This window comes from Crocodylus porosus, unplaced genomic scaffold (genome assembly GCF_001723895.1).
Source record: "Crocodylus porosus isolate Cpor-Errol unplaced genomic scaffold, CroPor_comp1, whole genome shotgun sequence".
In the NCBI taxonomy this organism is placed as follows: domain Eukaryota; kingdom Metazoa; phylum Chordata; order Crocodylia; family Crocodylidae; genus Crocodylus; species Crocodylus porosus.
This window is the reverse complement of record NW_017728947.1, coordinates 65,596,558-65,603,934: the sequence shown is the minus strand read 5'-3', so window position 1 is coordinate 65,603,934 and position 7,377 is coordinate 65,596,558. Positions and strand designations below refer to the sequence as shown.

Here is a 7,377-nt window from a genome sequence, read left to right as displayed (position 1 = left end):
GGGATCCTGTGACCCCAGCTGACTTCCTGCCCTTTGGGCAGGGGGCTGGACTCAATGATCTCTCGAGGTCCCTTCCAGCCCTGATGATGTCTATGAAATGTAAAAATCAAAATGGATTCTCAACTAATGCTAAGTTACACAGTTATTTAACTAAAATGGATATTGGTTATACAATAATAATTAACAAAGCAATAAAGAATATTATAAAGGCAATATCAAGAGTATATAAAGGGAAATTAACTTTAGCTCAACACTAGGTTGTTAGGACAGCTCCTCAAAGAAAGTTCACACGTATGCACAAAACTGTGGTTGGCATCATTGACCCACTTGTAGCACAACTTCAGTACCTTGATCTGCAATGGTATTGCTGGCAGTCAGGATTGTAACCACAGGCTGCCATTTCTCTGGCAAATTCACTTGAAGACCACTTGATTGCCGTATGTGCACTAACACTTCATTCCTAGTGATTCCAGCTGGTGCTGTGCTTGAAGGTATGAGTGGAAGTGATTGATAAAAATATATCCTAAAGTACATAGTTAGTGAGCATGATGGGATTGGCAAGGCATCACAGTGGATAATAAATAGATGGGCAAGAGTACTTGTGAGTTGTCACCTCCAGACAATAAAGTACCTCCCCAAGTGGAAAAGCAGCTGTACCATGTTCAAGAATAGCAGAAGAGGCAGCAGGAGTGGGTTACTGTAAGATGTCTAGCAGACCAGCTGCCCTGTTTTTTGCTGTGCAGTGACAAATGTATCAATCTCTATTGTGATGTTCTGGAAAAAAAAAAAATTTTTTTTTTTTCTTTCCTGGCATATTTTTTCCAGGACACTTGGGCCAGATCTTCTGTGGGTCAGCAGCTATGTACATCTGTCTGCTCACAGTTTGCCATGGAACAAAATGTTTATTCTTTAGATGTGTAACTAATTAATAGTGTCTGTCTGTATCCTGTGAAAACAGTATTACTTTTTAGTTCTACAGGACATTCTTTACAAGGAAATAAAAGAACTCTGCAAATGTTTCTTAATGAAGAATTACAGTTCCTCAGAAAATAGGTGAATAAATACAATTATGAATTTCTAGATGCAGAAAGTGAAGCAAAGAAAGAGAGAGAAAACAAGAGCTCCCTCTTGTAGGGCTTTTATCATTCTCCATGTGTTTCTCACCTGGATTTTTGAAGGTAAAGAGGTGACAAGACAAGAAATTCCAATGCAATGTACCAGTTAGGGACCAAGAGTGAGAGATATTGCTTGAGGACTCATACACAGTCAAGTAGTATCAGAGGCTTAAGGTGCATTGTGCTTTGTGTCACAAACTTAGCAGGAGCTTATTAGTGGTAAATGCTAAGGAAGAAGGAAGATCTTCTGGGCTATCACTTCAAGCAAATGCACAAAGAAACCAAAGTTTGCATAAGAAGATTAAAAATGCTGCCTGAATCTCAATGTATAATGTGTGGTCCTGGATGCCCATGAGAACAGGTAATTAATTATAAGATACAGTACAAGTGGGTAGTAGTTAGTATAATCACTTTACATTGCTAGTTTAGCTGAACTGGGCTGTAGATCTCTAGGACTCCAACGTGGAGCATATACCACAGTCTCACTTGTGCTTTAAGCTGTTATGTACCATGTTATAAAAGAAGAGAGATAATCTCCATTGACATAATTTCTTGATTGCGTTAGCAAAACTAAAATGTAAAAACTTCCTGTTCCTAATCACTTTCTGAAGGTAGAGGGTATTTAAAAGACTATTAGCTTCAAGATATTTTACTTAGATTCTGGTACTGTTGGAAAAAAATTACTTCCATGTATCCTAGAAAAATGCTTCACGCCTGATTCAAATTCTTTGCAAAATTGAGATGCAATTTTTTACAGGTGGAAATTTACTTAACCACAGATGAAGACATTTCCAGTGGGAATTCAAAAGGTAGACTCTGATCCAGCTGAACACTTAAGCTTAGCAATAACTTTGAGCCTTGAAATAAATTCAATAGGAACATATACACACTAAAATTATGCACATGCTTAATTGTTTTTCTTGATCCACATGGAAGGCAGAATTTTTTGGTGTTCATTACAGAAACTGTATCAGCTCATGTTATTTTGCCCTGGGCCAATATGCTTATATATTTTTTAAATTTTGTTCATACAAATGCTTGGAAAGTGAAAAGTGGTATTTGTATGTAGTTTTATTTCAGCATAAACCATGTGATACCACACAAACTTTCACAGTAAGGCATATGCCCATTAAATGTTATAGACCTCATTTTCAAAATCCTATTCAGAAATGCTTTTGTGACACGTCATTCTAGTCAAGCCACCAGTGACTGAACTAGGAACATCTAGAGTTTAACATTAAACTTAAACCACCAGGAACCTCTGAAAAGGCATATATCCTCTGTGAATCAGCACAAAGGTGTAGGAGTAACATATTCAAGAGTGATTTATTGATACACACCACTATGTCCACAAATCAAATATTTGCACATGCAAATTAGCTGTGCAGTGTAAAAACTGGATAATTTGCAAACAAACAGGTTCTAGTTTTACACAAACCCTTTACAAATGCAAATGTAGTGCTGGATTATTCTTAACATCCATTAGTAGGTATCAGTGCCGTTGGCATCTTTCAAAAAGGCATCACCTTCAGAAATGCATGAGCCTTTCTCAGGTGCTCGTGTGTAGTGAGTTATGCTTCCTTGCATGATCTCAGTCCATATAAAAGGCCAAAGCATGAAGGAACAGAAAAAGTCTACATCTCTCTCCCATATGTGCTAATATGAAAAGTTACAAAAACAAAATAGAAGCAATTCCTGTGTTCCAGTGACTACATATAGGGAGCTAGGGAGACTCTTCACACACATTTAAATACGGATCATCATCTCTGGTCCTGAACAGGAACAATGAGTAAAGTGGCATTTTATGAATGCCTGGGGTTTTCCAGGTTTTCCAGTCTCTAAATTTGCTCTGCTAATGTAACTGAGTAAATATGAACCTGCAGTGGGGAGAATCTTAATGTTTTCACTTGAGTGAGAATAGTAGGAATACTTCAGTCTGTCGTTTTCCATTCTGTTTATATGCAATTTGGTGAATATGTCCAGTAAAGCTAGAAGCTTTGAAGCTGGAAGGAGAACTGACACTAGAAAATGAGTTAGGTCTGTTATCCTGAATTTCCTCTAAATCTATATTCCTCCTTTGGGTACTTTGAACATAATTTCATCTTGACAGAGCAGCATTGCCTCAGCCAACCAATGTTTTCAAACCCTATAACATTATGGCATAATGAAAATGGATGACTGTTCTCATGGCAGCTTGGTAACGGTAAAGTTACACTACCTTATCTATTTCTGAGCCTAAGGTACTTGTACAAGTTCTCATCTCATCGTACCACGTGTTAAAAAGAAAATTTGAACTTATTTTAAGCAACTTTCTGTCATATTTTTAGATGATCTTTTTTATGCTTTACATTGAGTGTTATCTCCGAGAGAGTAGCAGTGGATGCGTATTTTCAACTAGTATTTGTAGTGTACCTACATGGAAAAAAACCCTGTTTTTCCAGTTTCAAGGACTTAGACAAATATGAAAGTGCATTTTGAGATGAAACACAGAAAAATTAAAGTAAGCTATTAGTAACAGCCTATCTCCATTAGAGCAAATCTTACTTTCTACCATACTGAAATGAGTCTGGCACTTTTGGAATACTGTAACACTAGACATTGTAAACTTCTACGTGTCAATCATAGTCTGTGTATGCTATGACACTGCATAAGTGCTGTAGTTACAAGAATTAGCTGGGCAAGTGTATAAACTGTTTACATTCTTCCTACATGACCTGTGGTATCTCTTCACTTATCTTGTAGGAGGTCTAACAGAAGGGAGATTCGGCAGTAGTACTGAATATGCCAGAAAATCCTGGCTACTCTTGAAGCCTCATCTGTACCCCTCTCTCCTTACCCCCCTTCTTTGTTTACTATGGGACATAACACAGAATCTGTAAGGCTCCTGAGAATACCTTTTATTTTAGATTGGAAACTTTTGTCATTATATGTTACTATAGCTGACTTCAAAAAAAATCATAGATTTTTCAATTTACAGAAAGGTAATAGTGGAGTTAGGAGGAATCACAATTTAACATCCGATTGTTATGTTTGACAATGCAGTAGGCTATCCCAAATGGCCCTATATTTTGAGGGAAGATTTTTCTTCATTAAAAGATCTTTATGCTCTATTTTTCCCCTTTCCTAAACACTATACTGAGAAGGGGGGAAAAATCCTTAAAAGACTACAAGAATCTGAAAATATAACCCTGCTGTAGTCTCTTCTCATGAGGAATTAAGACAGCAAGAAAGATGATCTGACAGCCAAGAGAACTAATGTAACAAATCAATATATTATTTACTTTTTCCTATCCTTGCTCCATATTTACCCACCAAATGTCACAAAACAAATAAGGAAGAAATATATTACACAGTGACATTCTAGGTCTGTCTACATGTGCTATTAATGCCCAGTAAAATTACTGAGCTTTAAAAAAGAAAAGGGTCTACATGTGCACCATCTTGGGAGCAAATTTGCTCCCATCTGGAGCACGTAACACCCAGGATGTTTTGCCCACCTGCCTTGCTCTGCCCTGTTTCAGCAGCCAGGGGGCGTTCCAGGCTTCTCCAGGTGCCAGCCCCGGGTTGGCAAGGGACAGGGGGCTGCTGAAAGGCAATTATGTAATCTAGTGGACAGTAGGGATTAGCACATAGCAGGTACTCTAACCTAGCTGGAAGAATGTCCCTGCAGCCAGCACAGCTTGAACTACATTGGGCTTAGCCAAGCAGCAGTGGGTCCCCTCCTGACCAGCATCTACACATGCCCTACTACACAGTTGCTAATGCACATTTAATCTACTACCTCTATAGTCAAATAGTAGATAACTGCACATTAGCCTATTTTACTGCACAGTAACCTACCACATGGTTACACAGTGATGCTTTACTGCACTGTATATTAGTCTACTGTGTAGTAAAGCTTATCATGCAGACACACACTGTTGCTTTTGTAAAAAGACTCAGGCCACTGACAGTCTGTATGGATTATAGATTCATAGATTCATAGAAGTAGGGTCGGAAGGGACCTTGCAGATCATCAAGTCTGACCCCGCAGCCTGGGCAGGAGAGAAAACTAGGCTCAAATGATCCCAGCCAGGTAGATGTCAAGCCTCTTCATAAAGACCCCCAGGGTAAGAGCCATCACCACTTCCCTTGGAAGTTGGTTCTAAATCCTAGCCCTGACTGTGAAGTAGTGCCTTCAGATGTCTAGTCTAAACCTACTCTCTAACATCTTGTGGTCATTATTCCGTGTTACCCGGGGGTGGCGGGGAGAGTGCTAGGTGGAGCAAAGTCTCTCCCAAACCTTGCTGGTTCCTCCTAGTGAGTTTATAGACAGCCACCAGGTCCCCCCCTCAGCCTTAATTTGTGAAGGCCAAACAGGTTCAGGTCTCGCAGTTTCTCATTGTAGGGTCTTCCCTATTGTCCCCAGATGATGCGAGTGGCCCTCCTCTGGACCCTCTCCATGTTGTCTGCATCCCTTCTGAAGTGGGGCGCACAGAACTGGACACAGTACTCCAGCTGCGGCCTGACCAGTGTCTCATAGAGGGGGAGGATCACCTCTTTGGCCCTGCTAGAGATGCATCTGTGGATGCATGACAAGGTACGGTTAGCCCTACTGACTGTGACCTCACATTGTCAGCCCATATTCATCTTGGAGTCAATCATGACTCCAAGATCTCTTTCTGCCACCGTGCTCTTGAGAATGGAGTTTCCCAGCTTATAAGTGTGGTGCCAGTTCCTTCTGCCCAAGTGCAGCACCCTGAACTTGTCAGTATTGAAACCTACCCTAGTTTCGTTAGCCCACCCCTGTAACCTATCCAGGTCCCGCTGTAATCTGTCCTCCCCTACTAGCGTGCTCACATTACCCTAAATCTTTGTATCATCAGCAAATTTAAACAGGCTGCTTTTCACCCTGTCATCCAAGTCACTAATAAAGAAATTGAACAGCGCAGGCCCAAAGACCAAGCCCTGGGGGAACTCCGCTGCCCACCTCCCTCCAGGTCAAAAAAGACCCATCCACCAATACCCTCTAAGTACAACCCTTCAGCCAATCTGCAATACATCTGACTGTGTAGGCATCAATGCCACAGTCACCTAGTTTTTTAATGAGAATGGGGTGGGAGATAGTGTCAAAGGCCTTGCTGAAGTCCAGAAAGATTACATCCACTGGAACTCCTGCATCCAGTGCTTTTGTGACCTGATCATAAAAGGCAATCAGGTTGGTCTGACATGACCTGCCCCTAATGAAACTGTGCTGGTTGCCCTTGACACACAACTTACTAAACACACAATATACTCAGAATTGTTCAGGTTAGTGTACCTGCTATGTTCTAATCCCTACTGTCTGCTAGATTACATAATTGCTTTTCATAAGGAAGTAGTTCAGTGTGTTTCATTTTGACCAGATCTTTTTACTCTTTTGGGTATTTAATCTTCACCATCTCTGCAAGTAACTCCTTTCAGTGTTAAATGGCTTTACTTCATAGCACATTATGTGAAACTAGAACATAATCTCATAGCCACAGATAACAAAGTATCCTACCTTCTTCATCCTGTTGTCCAGTGGGAGCTCTTACAGTCAGTGATTCATCAGTGTGCATTAATCTTTATGGGGTTACACAGAACATCTATAACTCAATTCCCCTACATCCTCAAAATGTAATATGTCCAACTTCAGAAAGATAAGATATAAGACTGATATTGTTAATCAGATACATTTCACAATGGGAAGAAGATTCAGGGTTGTGTAGTACAGCAGTGATTGAGAAACAAAAAAGAGTATTAGTAAAGTCGGTATTACACTAAGGGAGATCACTTGTTATACTTGTAAAATTATTATTATGCTTTGGAAGAAATTTCCTGAATTTCTGAAATCTTTAAAAAAGGGTTAAGGCAGGAATTCTTAAACTGTGGGTCACAACTCCCCAGGGGAGAAGAGAAGAGAACTTGGTTACTTTGGGATAAGATCCTCAGAGGCTCTTAGGGGTTGCAATGCAGTTTGTCAGTATTTAATTCTAACCTCAATGGACTCTGAAGTCACAAATTAGGCACCAAAACTTCCTACACAACATATGAGAGTCCAGGGATGTACCACTCAAATTTACCTGAGGACATAGTTTCATAGTTTCATAGTTTTGAGGGTCAGAAGGGACCTGAGCAGATCATCTAGTCCGACCCCCTGCCATGGCAGGAAAGAATACTGGGGTCAAACGACCCCAGCAAGATGTTCATCTAACCTCCTCTTAAAAACCCTCAGGGTAGAAACCTGCACCACTTCTCTTGG

General features: G+C 40.2%; 1 long non-coding RNA gene across 2 annotated transcripts in view; it reads right to left on the bottom strand.

Annotated features, from left to right (window-relative positions):
• Positions 1 to 7,377, bottom strand: part of LOC109321610 — a 61,768-nt gene that overhangs the window by 18,752 nt on the left and 35,639 nt on the right. Inside the window, exons 2-3 of one of the 2 annotated variants that reach the window (XR_002104105.1) lie at positions 6,637 to 6,765; positions 141 to 774 (exon numbers count right to left, since the gene is read on the bottom strand). This is a non-coding gene — a long non-coding RNA (uncharacterized LOC109321610). Of the gene's footprint in view, positions 1 to 140; positions 775 to 6,636; positions 6,766 to 7,377 lie in introns of those variants that run through there. The other variant, XR_002104106.1, reaches the window with a different exon arrangement.